Source organism: Canis lupus, chromosome 4 (assembly GCF_048164855.1).
Source record: "Canis lupus baileyi chromosome 4, mCanLup2.hap1, whole genome shotgun sequence".
NCBI lineage: Eukaryota > Metazoa > Chordata > Mammalia > Carnivora > Canidae > Canis > Canis lupus.
Genome location: NC_132841.1, coordinates 26,103,013 through 26,118,854, shown reverse-complemented (window position 1 = coordinate 26,118,854; position 15,842 = coordinate 26,103,013). Strand labels below are relative to the sequence as shown.

At 36.6% G+C, this 15,842-nt stretch overlaps 1 protein-coding gene across 5 annotated transcripts in view; it reads right to left on the bottom strand.

Annotated features, from left to right (window-relative positions):
* SAMD8 (sterile alpha motif domain containing 8) overlaps window positions 1-15,842 on the bottom strand; it is a 49,725-nt gene that overhangs the window by 26,850 nt on the left and 7,033 nt on the right. Inside the window, exons 1-2 of one of the 5 annotated variants that reach the window (XM_072823695.1) lie at window positions 5,830-5,919; window positions 4,276-4,328 (exon numbers count right to left, since the gene is read on the bottom strand). The exons of 2 other annotated variants lie outside the window; for them this stretch is intronic. The gene's annotated coding sequence lies outside the window, so the exon portion shown is untranslated. Of the gene's footprint in view, window positions 1-2,162; window positions 2,290-4,275; window positions 4,329-5,829; window positions 5,920-10,844; window positions 10,887-15,842 lie in introns of those variants that run through there. 2 more of the 5 variants (XM_072823694.1, XM_072823696.1) reach the window with 2 other exon arrangements.

Sequence of the window (15,842 nt, the reverse complement as noted above, 5' to 3'; positions counted from 1 at the left end):
CAGCTTGAAAAAATATAAAATAATTCCAATACAGATGTACTATTTCCTAATCTGGTTATTAGTCATACAGGTATGTTCACTTTGTAAAAATTAAAGAAACTATATACTTACAATCTACACTTTTCTCTAAATAAGTTAAACTATATTTTAAAAGTTTGCTTTAAAAAGCCAAAAACAAAACATCAATACAAGTGAATACCACTCTCTGATATCGTCCCCACCTCCTCTTCCCAGATGAAATAATTCTTGATTTTTAGTGTTTATCATTTCCTTTAACATGCATATTTGGCTATGAAAAATCTATGCTTACTTATGCTGAGAAAAGTAAAAAAACAAAACAAAACAAAAAAACAGCTACTCTTCTACATTCTTCCCATATCCACACAAACTCTTTCCATGAAGATTCATAATCACTTGAAAAACGCAGATACTTAACTACATGAGTACCACTTACACCATCAGAAATATTCAGCCAGCAAGAAACACTGACTAAATATTTCTTAATTACTAAAGAGCAATCCTAGTTCTTGGAAGCCTTAAATCATATTTTGTTTCCAAACAGAGTTTTCATATTATCAATCCACAACAGCTTTTCAGTCTTAGGAAATTAGTAACACATCCAACTATAAGGATCTGTATGTTTTAAAAGGCTAATTCTTATATGCTATAGAACTACAAAAAGCTTTTATTCAGCTCTTTTTAGCTACATTGCCATCCCCAAGGCCATGGAATTACACATTTTATGCAGTTTAACATTGAATTTTATACACACTAATGCGTATCATTTTACATATATACTAAATTCCATTAAAATATGATTTTGCTATGTTTTATTTCATACATATATACTCAGATGTTTCATCCCACTCACTACATACATGTGTTTTCCCCAAGATATGCTCTGAATACATTACTTTATCTTTGAATATCCAATAAGCACATGCTACAAACTCTGCAGCAGTTACAATATGTAAATTTGGGAAGCTCATCTCACACAAAAAGGCCAGATTTCTTCTGCTGCCTTTCTCTGTTCTCAAATAGCTTACCACCAAAGGATTCCAAGTCACTCCCATCCTTGTAGCATTATCCTCCAGTATGTCTCATACACTGCTGAAAATGATCTTCTCTTTCATGCCTCGCTGCCACTGCTGTCTTATATCACCAGTTCTCTATATCCTCAATCAGGCTAACAAATAGGCTTTGAAGCTGGTGTTTTAGCTGCTAGAAAATATGAGTTACACAAGGAAGCCTTCTGGAAGTCTTTGAGGCTGCTGTGGTAATGCCCTAAGAACATGACACACTCAACTGATGTGCTTCATCAGGTCAGGACATGTCCTTTAATTGTATGCTACTGCATATAGTTAGAGACTATATTTAGCTAACCCTGTGAAAACCTGCACTAAAGAGGTATATTAAAAAGATGATAAAAGGCTTTAGCGTCAATTTAATATTTATGTTGTGCCATAGAAACTACATGAAACAGGAGACTTTGAACAAACCTATGACAGCTTAAGTTTCACACAAATCCAAAAAATGAAGAAATAGGTTAGTAGTTAAATTTTTAAGAATACTTTCAGCTTTCAGGTTTTTTGTTATTGTTTTTTGAGGAGGGGACGGGCAGAAGGAGAGCAAAGAGAATTTCAAGCTAGCTCCACATCCTGTGTAGAGCCCAATGAAGGACCCTATCTCATGACCCAAGCCAAAAATGAAGAGCCAGAGCTTAATGGACTGAGCCACCCAGGTGCCCCAGAACATTTTCAGCTTTAATCAATAATTATTATGAATCAATTATCAGTTAAAGGGACTCTTTCTGTTCAAGATATAAGAGGGACAAAATTACCCTTCAGCCTCAAATAACTAAATAATAAACAAAATATATGGTGGGAGAAACACCAGCTTCAAGACATTCGGCACTGGGGGGATCCCTGGGTGGCTCAGCGGTTTAGCACCTGCCTTTGGCCCAGGGCGCGATCCTGGAGTCCTGGGATCAAGTCCCACGTCAGGCTCCTGGCATGGAGCCTGCTTCTCCCTCCTCCTGTGTCTCTGCCTCTCTCTTTATCATAAATAAATCTTAAAAAAAAAAAAAAAAAAGACATTGGGCACTGGACAAAAAAGATTGCTAAGAGACGGGAAACAAAGTGAACTCTATTGCCCCAGCTTACTGCCTTGAGAGTTTCCAAGTCATGCGTGGCACAAGACACAAAATGGGTGAGGCCTGGCAGACGTGCTGAGTTGAGAAGATGGAGCTGAGAGTCTGGGGAGATCCAGGTGGCTAGTGTTCATGAAATAGAATACTGGAGAGGAGAAAGATGCACAGAACTAGTTATGGACTGAATGTTTGTGTCTCCTTAAAATTCAAATGTTGAAATCCTAGGCTACAAGTAGGAGGTGATCAAGTCATGAGGGCAGAACTCCCATAAATGGGGGTTTAGTTCCCTTATGAGAGATATCCTAGGGAGTTTTATCACCCTTCCACCATCTAAAGACATAGCTAGAATATGACTACGAAGAAGGAGGCAGGTCCTCACCAGACACCAAATCTACTGGGCTTTGATCTTGGACACTACAGCCTCCAGAACTGTGAGAAATAAGCGTATTTTGTTTAAGCCACTCAGTCTACAGTATTTTTGTTATAATAAGCCAAAAGGACTAAGACAAAACCCGAGAGATCTGCAGAGACTCTCCCTTGAATATGCAGCTGAATACTGATCACATATACATGAGGAAACAAAACAGGACAGAAAAAAAGAACCACCCAGTATATATACAAGACCAATAAAAGTTTCTACCCCAAAGACTGAAAAAAAAAAAAAAAATCTCACAATTCATGGGGCATTGGCGTAAAGTGCACAGGAAAATCTTGCTACAGTAGTGGGGCAAAATTAATCCTAAAGCAGCAGTCATTCAACTTGGGGTAATTTGCTAAGGGAAGGGACCTGTAAATAGGAATTACCATACAATAAATAAGGGACCTGTAAATAGGAATTACCATACATTATTTTCTACTGCTATGTAGTAAATTACCTTAAACTTAGTGGCCATCCACATTTCTTGTACATGGCCTCTTCTTATTCTGATAACCAGTAGCTTCTCCTATGTTGAATTCCCCTTGTGCCTGGAATCTCTCCAGGAAAAACATATTCCTTCTTAAGGGCTGGCCTGATGAAGTCAGGTCCACCAAGAATAATCTCTGTTTCTTAGTCAACTGTGTTATATAACATAATCTAATTACAGCACTGATAGCCCATCAGTTTACAGGTCCCGTTCATTATTATACAACAGTCATTGGAGGTCATTTTAAAATTTTGTCTATCATACTACCCTAAATCAAGACAAAGTGGTAGTGGCAAAAAGATAAACAAATGGAAAAGAATGGGGAATTTGGAAACAGACTTACATAAAAAGATAACTAATTTCCTACAAATGTACAAAGACAATGAAGGGTAGTCTTCATCAAATAGTATTGGAAAAAATGGATATCCATATGCAAGAAAAATCAATCCATATCTCTCACCACATATAAAAAGTAACCCTAAATGGATCTATAAACCAAATCTAAAAATCCAACATTAGAAAACATCTAGAAGAAAACATAAGAGAAAATCTTTCTGATCTTAGGTTAGGTCAAGATTTCTTAGCTATGATACTATAAAAGAATAAGTTGATAAACTGTACTTCATTTGTCTAGGCAGGAGACTGAAGGCCTTTTATGGTTTTTAGTCTGCAAATTTCTGCACTGTTTGAATCTTTTATAGCAATGTAGTTCTATAATACAAAAAGAAAATACATAAAAGCAATATATATTCATTGAAAAACTTTTTTTTTTATTTCTTTTAAGATTTTATTTATTTTTTCATGAGAGACACAAAGAGAGGCAATGACATAGGCAGAGGGAGAACCAGGCTCCCCACAGGGAGCCCAATGTGGGACTCGATCCCCGAACTGGGATCACGCTCTGAGCTAAAGGCAGACACTCAACCGCTGAGCCACCCAGGCATCCCCATTAAAGAACATTTAAAATGTAACTTTAAAAAAAAAAAAAAATAAAAATAAAAAATAAAATGTAACTTTAGGGCAGCCCCAGTGGCTTAGTGGTTTAGCGCCGCCTTCAGCCCAGGGCATGATCCTGGAGACGCCAGATCGAGTCCCACGTCAGGCTCCCTGCATGGAGCCTGCTTCTTCCTCTGCCTATTTCTCTCTCTCTCCGTCTCAAATAAATAAATAAATAAATAAATAAATAAATAAATAAATAAATAAATAAAACTTTAAAATTACCTTTGAGAAGTATTATTTATGATTTGTTATAGATCTCTTTCACACAGAATTTCCTATAAAGAGAAATCATACCACAAATAATTCTGCTTCATTTTACTTAGCATTATTATAAAAATTCTATCTAATGTTATTAAATTATCTTTTGAAAAGGACATTTCATTCTATGGCTATACAATAGTTTGTCCATCTCTCCATTGTTGGCAATTGTTCACAATTTTATTACTATTACAAACAGGACTGCTGAGTCTTACATTAAATTTCTAGGAGTGGAATAACTGTTATCAAAAAATCTGAAGTGTTGGGATCCCTGGGTGGCGCAGCGGTTTGGCGCCTGCCTTTGGCCCAGGGTGCGATTCTGGAGACCTGGGATCAAATCCCACATCGGGCTCCCGGTGCATGGAGCCTGCTTCTCCCTCTGCCTATGTCTCTGCCTCTCTCTCTCTCTCTCTCTGTGACTATTTTAAATTAAAAAAAAAAAAAAATCTGAAGTGTTAAAAAAAAATCTAAGCGTTCACATACTAATGTCATTAAAGCTTGATTCACATTAAAAAGCACTGCGTGCAAAGCTTGTACTTATCTAAAATGTAATTAGTATGTATAAAGGAAACATTTCAATTTGAGATAAAACTTTAAAGTTTATTCTGAAATCATGAGCTATTAAGAAATTAATTATCAAAGTGCTTTATCATCAAGGCACGGAGAGAATAAATAGTCCACTCCTGCAGAATCTCACTATCAATAAGCATTAGTCAAACAGTTCCAAGTCCTAGATGACAGATAAACAAAAGGAGCTGACTGTTCTGTACAGAGTGGAACAAAAGCTATCTTACGGGTGGCTCTGGTTAGAAATTTTTGAAACCTATTAAAAAAAAGTAATTTTCAGCCCAACTCTTTTATTTATTAGCATGTTTATTTCTTTTCTCTCTGAATTTAGTTTGTACTAATTAGAAATTTCACCAGCCTGAGAGCAAAAGGGCTTAGTGCATTTTCTATAATGACCTTATCGCCATACTTAATAAAATGAGGGACGCCTGGATAGCTCAGTGGTTGGGCGCTTGCCTTTGGCTTAGGTTGTGATCCTGGGATCCAGGATTGAGTCTCGTATCGGGCTCCCGGCATGGAGCCTGCTCCACTCTCTGTCTGTGTCTCTGCCTCTCTCTCTGTGTCTCTCATGAATGAATAAATAAATCTTTAAAAAAAATGAAAAAAGCTCATCATAAGAACTTTAAATCTGGTATTTTTCTTAACAGTAGTGTAGCTATTCTTTTATTAATATGCCTTTAATGCATTCCATTAGAGTGACCCAAGTCTCTTCGCAAAAATATAAATAAACCAGGTATGTTCTACTATATTAAAATTAAAATACGTATGTTAGTTCTGACAAACTGAGTACAACCAGTCCAAAATAGCAAAAGGAGATAATGAATATCAATAAACTTCTTCCCCGACTCCTCCTTGTTGAAGCTATCTGTTGTGCTCCACCCTACCTCTGTATCACCAGCTGCAGGACAATCTGGCCACCACTGAGAACAATTTAACTAAAAGGAACATTACCTTCTGTGAATCACCAGTGACTCAATATCCGTGACAAATATGATGAATTTGCCGCTCAGTATCTTTTCCAATTTCCTTCTCGTTGTTTTCTGCTACTACAGAGGTTGAAAAGCTAAAAATTATTCCCCAGAATCCCTTGCAACTAGTGTTCTAAACGTGAGTAGAAGCTCTGACATTAGATACAGAAGGCAGAAAGTAGGAGTCATTTTCCTTAAAGTTTTGGCTATTTACAAGACAGACCGTGTAAATATTGGTTTTGTGTGTGTGTGCACATAATTCTCCAGTTTTCATTAACTATTGGGTGTAAGGAAGCAGCTTTAGTTGTGGAGCAGCAATACTGGCTTTCCAACACCTGCATCAGATATGATGCTATGTTCTTTGTTTTGTGTTTGCTACGTACATTCACATGGATGCACAACCATCACCACCATCCACTTCCAGAACTTTTTCATCATCCTAAATGAAAATTTTGTATCCATTAAATAACCCATTATCTCCTCTTTCCTCACCCTGCAACAACCACAAGCCTACTTTCTGTCTCTATAAATCTGATTATACTAGGTACCTCATATAAGTGGAATCATACATATTTGTCTTTTTGTCTGCTTTTTTTCCTTAGCATAATGTCTTCAAGATTCCCATGTTGTAGCATGTGACAGAATTTCCTTCCTTTTTGAGGTTGAATAGTATTTCATTGTATGCATAGATCACATGTTCTTTATCCATGCATTCTTCAATAGACATGGGTTGCTTTCAACTTTTGGCTACTGCAAATAATGGTTCTATAAACATGAGAGTACAAATACCTGCTCAAGTCCTGTTTTGCTTCTTTTAGGTATATACCCAGAAGTAGAACTGCCGGGTCATTTGGTAATTCTGCTTACTTTTTTCAGAAATCACCATACCATTTTTCAAAGAATCTGTATCATTTTACATTTCTACCAGCAATGTACAAGTATTCCAATTTTCTATATTCTCACCAACACTTGCTATTTTGTTTCTTTTCTAACAACAGTCATCCTAATGGATATAAAGGGATATCTCATTACGGTTTTTATTTGATTTCCATAATGATTAGTGATGTTGAGCATCTTTTTATGTGCTTACTAAACATCTGTAATCTTCTTTAGAGAAATGTCTATCCAAGTCCTTTGCCCATTTTTGAATTGAGTTGTCTGTTTTTGTTGTTGGTGAAGTGGTATGTTCTTAAAACTAACAGTTCCAAGCTGGCCTCCTAATTCTAAACCTTTGCTGATTATGGCAAAGGTAGCACTTTTGGCACACCATTTCAAATCTTATTATAGAAGTCATTCCTAGCAACCCAGCCCAGAGCCTAGGAGTTTCTATCTCTTGCAACTGAACCCTAACTGAATATACCAGTATGGGCCCTTCAGTCTTCCAAGTTATCATCCTTCAAAGCAAGTGAAGTACCCAAGGTTTCAACCTCTCTCATAAGTTCCACATTTTAGTTCAATTCTAGGTAAGGCAAGTAAATTTATGCTATTTCCTTCAATGTCCTGGGAAACTAATTAAGCAGGATATGGTTTCATCTGCTCTTTTCATTATATGCATATAATCTTGCATTATCTTTGGAATGAATGACACGTTTTATTTCAGTAAGCTGTATGATTTATCTCTCAATCAAGCACATTGTGCCAGTGGAAAAAGACTAAACAATAAAATGTCCTGTTAATAATATAAACACAACAAAGGCTCTCATCTGGCCATTTCATCTATTAAGTAGGTTCAACTCTATCAAGAATAAGAAAGTAGGATCCCTGGGTGGCGCAGCGGTTTAGCGCCTGCCTTTGGCCCAGGGCACGATCCTGGAGACCCGGGATCGAATCCCACGTCGGGCTCCCGGTGCATGGAGCCTGCTTCTCCATCTGCCCATGTCTCTGCCTCTCTCTCTCTCTCTCTCTCTCTCTCTCTCTGTGACTATCATAAATAAATAAAAATAAAAAAAATTAAAAAAAAAAAAAAGAATAAGAAAGTAGACAAGTGTCCTATGGCTTCCGGCCAGCCTCAGGTCTCCCAGGAGCATGGGGAAAATGAAGGGGGTGTGGGCCCAGTTGCACCAGACTACCCATGGTGGGGTGGGAGCGTGGAATAAAGTAGACAAATGGCACACTACAAATTAAAGAAAGGGGAGATACAGCTCATGCTCTCTGTCACTAGCAGGGAGCCTGCTTCTCTCTCTCTCTCTCTCCCTTTACCCCTCCCCCTGCTCATACTTTCTCTCTCTTTAATAAATAAAATTTTTAATAAATAAATGTGCAAAAAATGAAGTAGCAATCAAAATAATAACCTAATGCCCCAATGCCCTTTAAACAGGATTATTAGAAACAAAACAAAAACCTCTCCCTTTACACTAGTTATTTCATTAAGAGTATACTCTTGGGGTGCCTGGCTGGCTCAGTCAGTGGAGGATGTGACTCTTGATCTTGGAGTTGTGAATTTGAGCCCCATGTTTGGTGTAGAGGTTGCTTAAAAATAAGATCTTAATTCTTCAGGCCTTCAGACAGTTTTACATCAACAAATTCAGAATGTCTAAATGCCAAGAGATAACCCCTGGTTACTAATTTGATAAATTCATAAGGAATCAGGATCTGGTAACCAGCCTCAAAGATTCAAAACTTGATCTTGTCATTACCCCAGAGTTGATCAAACCAAGGGAGACTAACAGCAATCTAGAAGGTACTGATAGATAAACTAGAATGCTACTTCAGTGTCTAGAAGGAATACTCAAGAATCTTGTTCCAGGCAGACTCTTTCAAAACTTTGAAGTCTTAGGAAGCTGATTGATTGACTGATATTTATTTTTATTCATGAGAGACACACACAGAGAGAGAGAGAGAGAGAGCTAATTTAATTAAGCTAATTTAATAATCAGAATGTTACTTATAGAATAAGCAATCAAGCAAAGAAAAGCAGATGATTTTAAGCAAAATTTAATCCAGATTCTTTTGAGACTTAATGTAAAATGTCTGTGCCTCAAAGAGTATCTGTCTAGAAAAAGTTGTTCCTATCTCCCAGTTTCTCTATCTCCTGCACAAAGAGGGATATAAAAAAAGCCTTTGACTTCTCCTTTGCCTATGCTCCAAGGAATTTATATATACAATGCTTTTCAACTTGGCTACATATTAGAATAACATGAAGTTTAAAAACATGCCTGTTTCACTGCCCATGCCCACTCCAAGACAACTGGATCACAATCCCTGCCTGGATAGAAGTTTGACATCTGCATTTTTAAAAAGCCTCTCAACTGATTCTGAAGCATGGTGTTAGACCATCCAGTCTAATTCTGCTTGTTCTTCTATTTCTGGTTTGGCTAACATTTAATCTATTTTCTTTCTTTTCTTTTCTTTTTTTTTTTTTACATTTAATCTTTCAAGTCCTTTCATAGACATCTTATTTCATCCATTATGTGTTGATTTTGTGTTGAGTAGCTGTCTCTCTTATAATCTACATGATACACCTGAATGAAACAGTGAAACATATACATAAAACAGTAAAGTATCACATTCTAGGGATGACTGCTCACAATATTAAGAAAAATTGCAGTTATTTCACATTAAAAATATTTCTTTAGAGTCTGTTTATAATACTGAAAACTAATACCCAGAAAACAGAGAATTTTTATTTTTTAAAAGACTTATTTATTTGAGAGAGAGAAAGAGAGAAAAAGAACAAGTGGAAGAGGGGCAGAGGGAGAGAATCTTTAAGCAAACTCCCAGCTGAGCAGAGAGCCCATTAGATCATGACCTGAATGGAAATTAAGAATCAGATGCTTAACCACTGAACCACCCAGACACCCTGAGAATTTTTATTATTTTAAATAACCGATCAAATTTATCCACAATTTATGTTTCTGATAACTAGAATAAGGAAATAAGTCTTCAAAATATATTAAGAATGGTAAAAAAAAAAAATCTATAATAAACATTTTTAAATTTAAACCCTGGCAGGATTTAAGAGCTTTATTTTTAACCCATCCTTTAACTTTAAGGAAAAACAGTATGATATGGTGAAGAGCAGTGAATTGGTTGTCAAAATTCTTGGAGCTTAGTTTCAATAATATTAACTCCGTAGATGACTTAAAACAGTCTAAACTTTTTTGCATCTAGATACCTTATCTGTAAAATGAGGTAGGAAAGAGTGAGCTAATAGAAGGAAACTAACATTTATGAACATCTATTATATGTCAGACACCATCCAGGGTGATTTCACTTAATAATAATAACATTAATAATAATAGCAATAATAATTCCTGCTTGATCTTTGCCTAGTTGCTTTAGGGACTCTGCCTGGCTGAACCTGTTTCATCTTTTATTAAGATTTTATTTTTAAGTAATCTTTATATCCCAACTCACACACTCTAAATTCTGAACTGTGTTCAGTGCATTTTCAGGAAGTAACAAGAGGCAATAGCTAGATTAGCTAACATCTTAAGACATTTAAGCAGTGCCAGGAAGTGTTCTAAGTGTTTTACTTGTATGCTCAAATTCTCACAACCATATAAAGTAGGAATTAGTATCTTCCTCATTTTACAGATGAGATAACTGAGACAGATGGATTAAATAACTTACCAAGATAAATGTGTACCAGTAATTAGTACAGACAAGTTTTCAACCCAGGCAATCTCATTTCAAAGTCCATGTTCTTACTACACCAAACCATCTCATGTAAGCTGAAGGCTCTTGTAATTCTATAGGGATTGAATCTCATAAATACTAAACATTTTCTAGTTTTCAGCAGAGGAATTTATCAAAGGTCTTCAGTTACATAAAGATTACATAAATGAGACTGCCTAATGATGAAAGCTTTTGCATCACAAATTTTACACTACTGTTCAGTCTCAAACATTTACTGTCTGCTATATACAGATGTCAGGTAATAAGGCACTGGGGATACAGACAGTATTAAAATGCCCTCATGTTGTGTTTGTTCACCTATTAAATATTTATTGTGCACATACCATGTGCAGGGTATTGCACTAGGCAAGTGGCACTTACCTAGATGAATCTGAAACAGATCCTGCCCTCGCTGATTTTAATCTAAAAGGGATATTAAAGAAAGTCATTTTTTTTCAAAAGGTGAAATGAATTACAGCTGTAGTTCTTTATAAACACTAGCTCATTTAATTCATAAAACAATACAAACAAAATAGTTTACTTATGAAACATGTTTTAAAAATTAGAAAAGTTAAAGGAGTTGGAAAAGAGAAGTTATTTCCATTTAGTGAGCTCAGAAGAGTTCTTGGAAGTGACATCTGAGCTGAGCCTTTAAGGAGAGCTGAAACTGTGGATAGAGATGGAGAAATAAAAGTACACTAGTAGAGGAAAACTGCATGAGTGAAGGTACAAAGACAGAAAACAATGGAGAACCATTAGTGTCAATAGGGCATAAGGGAGTATTGAGATATTAAGCTGAAAATATAAATTGGGGCTAGATCATGAAAATCTTTAATTGTCAAGTTCAGGACATTCTACAATGGGGAGCCACTAGAGATTTTTGAACAAGATGACATCATGAGTGTGCTTTAAAGAGAGTAACTGTCAGAAAAATGTAAAACACACTGTGAAGATTGAAGCTAGCATAAAACTATTTAACAGAATGAAGGAAGGAAACGGCTTCTAAAAAACAGATAAGAGATGAAGGAAATACCACAGCAGATGAAAAAATGGCAGTGATTGCACTCTTTCTGACAAATACATTTTTAAAAACAGTATATGTGGACTTCTGTTTGTGGAAAGATGGAGTAGAAATACTTTTTCCTATTACTCCCTGGATGAACCACATACCTGAGAAAGGCCTCATATCTAGAACATATAAAAAATTGCCAAAATTCAACAGTTAAAAAAAAAAAATCCAGTGAAAAAATGGGCAAAAGACATGAATGGTTTGTCATCAAAGAGTATAGATGGGGATCCCTGGATGGTTCAGTGGTTTGGTGCCTGCCTTCGGCCCAGGAAGTGGTCCTGGAGTCCCGGGATCTATTCCCACATTGGGCCCTCTGTGTGGAGCTGCTTCTCTCTCTGCCTGTGTCTCTCATGAATAAATAAATAAAATCTTAAAAAAAAAAAAAAAAAGAGGATAGATGAATGGCAGAGAAGCACATGAAAAGATGTTCACCATCACTAGCTGCTAGGGAAATGCAAATTAAGACCACGGTGAAGTACTGATAAACACCTGTTGAACAGCTAAAATAAATTGTGCCAATATGGAATGTTGTCAAGGATGCAGAGAAACTAGACCTCTCCCATACTGCTCGGGAAAAGTAAAGTTGTACAGCCATGCTGGATGATAGTTTGGCAATTTCTTTAAAGACAGAGCATACATTTATCATACAACTTAGCAACTGTACTCCTGGGCATTTATCCCAAAGAAATGAAAGCTAAGGTTCACACAAAAACCTGTATATAAATGTCCCTAGCTTCATTACTTTTTACTTTTCATTACCTTTAAAAAAAAAAAAAAAGATTCTATTTATTTATTTGAGAGAGAGGAGAAAGAGAGAGATGAGCAGCAGGAGGGGCAGAGGGAGAAGCAGACTCTCCGCTGAGCAGGGAGCCTAATGTGGGTCTCGATCCCAGGACCCAGAGGTCATGACCTGAGCCAAAGGCAGATGCTTAACCAACTGAGCCACCCAGGCCTCCCCTTAGCTTCATTACTTGTCATAGCCAAAACGTGCATAAAAATAAAATATCTCAAAACATGTGAACAGTTAAACTGTGGTACATCCATACCATGGAATACTACTCAGCAATAAAAATTAATAAACTATGGATATACACACAGTCAACGGGTCTCAAGGGCATTGTGCTAAGTGAAAAAAGTCCATTTCAAATGGTCACATACAATATGACCCCCTTTATAATATCCTCAAAATAATAAAATTATGCAGGTAGAAAACAGATTAGAGGTTGCCAGAAGTTAGAAAGAGTGTGTCAGGGGTGTGGAGGTTACCCCAAGGGAGATCTTTATTGTGATGGAATAATTCTATGTGTTTTAAACATGTTTTTAGGCAAAAAAAAATCTCTAAATCCAATGTGGGGCTTGAACTCACAGCCCTGAAATCAAGAGTCACATGCTCTTCCAACTGAGCTAGCCAGGTGCCCCTCTGTATTTGGATTGGTGCAATGTTTAAATAAACCTACTCATAATAAAATGATACACAACTATATATGCAGTTTTGAACCAATTCCTGGTCTCGATACTGTACTGTAACTATGTAAAATATAACTAGTGAGGCAACCTGAGTGAAAGGTAAATGGGATCTCTCTGTACAATCTATACAACTTCTTGTGAATCTAATTATTTCAAAATTAAAGTTTAAAAAAATCTTTAAAGGAGCAAAATGTCCTAAAAAATAGTATATGTAGCCCATGTATACATCTTTAAGTAAAACATCAAACTATTAATAGCTACTACTCCAGTGAACTCTTTCACTCTCTACCTTAAATATTTCTAAAATTTCTAAATTTTATACAATAAGTATGAAATACTTGATATTCAAAGGGAAAAGATTCTTTTAAGAAAATGAAAACAATACTTCTTCAATATTTCTTTCTTTCTTTTTTCTCTTTTTTTAAGATTTACTTATTTATTCATGATAGACACAGAGAGAGACAGAGACACAGGCAGAGACACACAGGCAGAGGGAGAAGCAGGCTCCACAGTGAGAGCCCGATGCGGGACTTGATCCCAGGACTCCAGGATCGCGCCCTGGGCCAAAGGCAGGCGCCCAACCGCTGAGCCACCCAGGGATCCCCCTGAAAACAATATTTCTTACTACTTAAAGCACATCACACAAATGTGAATAGAAGATTAAGAAAATCAACTAAATTCAACTATTAACCCTGTATGCATATACACACTAAATAAAAGATAATAGTGAGGCAACTAACAAGACCGAGAAGTCCAAAAGAACATCTGATTATAGATCCAGCCCTATCATCCATTAACAGTGTGACCTAACCTTTATACTGTAAGAGACCAAAAGATTACAAACAGAAACTAATCAGAAATATTAAATACATAATGTTTTGTAAATCAGGATGACAGAATTCTTAAAATGGTAGGATTGGGAGTGACCTGAAAGCTGTAGCAGAATTCCTCAACTGACAGCTAAAGAAACAAAGGCTTGAGAGAGAAATAAATTTCAGACAGTTATTCTGCAACAGAATTTGATATTAAACCCATAAAGCGGGATCCCTGGGTGGCGCAGCGGTTTGGCGCCTGTCTTTGGCCCAGGGCGCGATCCTGGTGACCCGGGATAGAATCCCACGTCAGGCTCCCGGTGCTTGGAGCCTGCTTCTCCCTCTGCCTGTGTCTCTGCCTCTCTCTCTCTCTCTATCATAAATAAATAAAAATTAAAAAAAATATATAATAAAAATAAAAATAAACCCAGAAAGCATAGCAGTTAAGAATGCTGGCTCTGGAATCAAACTGCCTAGATTCAAATTGTGGACTTAGCACTCACAGCTATGTGACCTTGCATTAGTTACTTAACCTTCCTGGGCCTCATTATTTTTATCTGCAAAATGAAGAGAACACTAGTTCTTACTCCACAGGCTTATTGTCTATGGAGATTACGTGGAATAATACATGTAATGCATTTGTAATAATGCTTGGCAATTACAAACTGCTCAGTAAATGTAAGCTACTATTGCTATCATCATCAACTCCTCTTTCTGCTAGTGTTGCCCTAGGCCTGAAATTAAATCATTAGGATAGTCATCTATCAATTAATAGTTAAACCCACTCTTAACTCTTGAAATCTTTGTTAATATGAATTATGAGTATTTGAAAACAACTGTAAAATCTTATAAAGGTTTTGCTCAAGTGGAATTACCTTTCAGGAAAGCAACAATGTAATCAAATAACATAAACCAGAAAACAAAATAACAAGTGATTCCAAATCAGAGTAGAATTCAAGTCAAAAGGAGTTCCTCATAAAAAGACTCATTTAATATCAAGCTTAACTAAATAAAAATACTTCAAAAGGAACATACCAACATTAAAAAAAATACATTACAGGTTGATACAATTGATGATTGTTGATTCTACAAGTAGTTCTAGGGGTGCCTGGCTGGTTCGGTCAGTGGAGCATGTGACTCTTAATCTTAGGGTTGGAGGCTTGAGCCCCATGTTGGGTGTAGAGATTACTTAAAAATAAAATCTTAAAAAAAAAAAATGGACTCTAACAATTTGGGAAGAAATTGGGGAAATCAGGATTCTAAAGTGACAGGTACTAGTAACAAATTATCTTGCTGGTTTTTTTTTTTTTTTTTTAAGATTTTATTTATTTATTTATTCATGAAAGACTGAGAGACAGAGAGAGAGAGAGCGCCAGAGACAAAGGCAGAGGGAGAAGCAGGCTCCATGCACCGGGAGCCCGATGTGGGATTCGATCCCGGGTCTCCAGGATCGCGCCCTGGGCCAAAGGCAGGCGCTAAACCGCTGCGCCACCCAGGGATCCCTATCTTGCTGGTTTTAATTATGCAAACACATAAGAGACCAAAATGGTTTCTAATTTATCTTTATGCAATCTTTAGAATACAAAAGATATATCAACAGGGGCACCTGGGTGGCTCAGTCAGTCAAGCATCCAACTCTTGGGTTTTGGCTGCTATTGTGACCTCAGGGTTGTGGGATCAAGCCCCTCACAGGCTCAGTGCTCAGTAGGGAGTCAGCTTGAGATACTCTCCCTCTCTTTTTGCCCCTCTCCCCGTGTGCATGTGCACCTGCTTTCTCTAAAATAAACAAAAAAGTCTTAAAAAAAAAAAACCTAAAAAACTCACAAAAGATATATCACTAAAATGAAAATTTTACTTTCATACATTTCATAGAACCAGTTCTAGGTTCATATAGTGACAGTGATTTAAATATGCTGGATTTTTCTGGCAGTTTCACTTGATTGTGTATACTCTAAAATACAAGTATAGCCGGAAGTAATTGTCTTCTTTAAAAACTATACATTAAAATGTCTCTTGGGATCCCTGGGTGGC